This window comes from Cupressus sempervirens, chromosome 1, assembly GCF_028749045.1.
Source record: "Cupressus sempervirens isolate cs-2001-9-10 chromosome 1, ASM2874904v1, whole genome shotgun sequence".
In the NCBI taxonomy this organism is placed as follows: Eukaryota; Viridiplantae; Streptophyta; class Pinopsida; order Cupressales; family Cupressaceae; genus Cupressus; species Cupressus sempervirens.
The window spans coordinates 610,115,111-610,115,591 of record NC_143118.1 but is presented as its reverse complement, the minus strand read 5'-3'; positions in this window follow the sequence as shown (position 1 = coordinate 610,115,591).

Below are 481 nucleotides of genomic sequence, written 5' to 3'. Positions count from 1 at the left end.
GCGATTAAGGCTCGAGGCGATTTGAGTTGGGGTTGCTGACACGATTCGGGTTGAAATCTTTGGGTGTTAACCAAAGAAGGAAGAAGTTACCCGCTTTTGGATCACGTACATGACTCGGGGCACCGAGTCGAGCACGGTGACATGAGTCCTGCGAAAAAACTGGAGGCGGTTAAGGCTCGAGGCGATACGAGTCGGGGTCGCCGACACAATTTGGGTTGAAAACTTTGGGCGTTAACCCAAAAAAAGAGTTGACCGCCTCTGGATCACGCACATGACTCGGCGCACTTAGAATCATGTCGAGCACGGTGACATGAGTCGTGCGAAAAAATTGGAGGCGGTTAAGGCTCGACGCGATTCGAGTCGGGGTTCGGGTAATTAGGGCGATTCGTGTCGGGGTTGCCGACACGGTTCGAGTTGAAAACTTTGGGCATTAACCCCCCAAAAAAAAAAGGTTGACCTCTTTTGGACCACGTACATGACT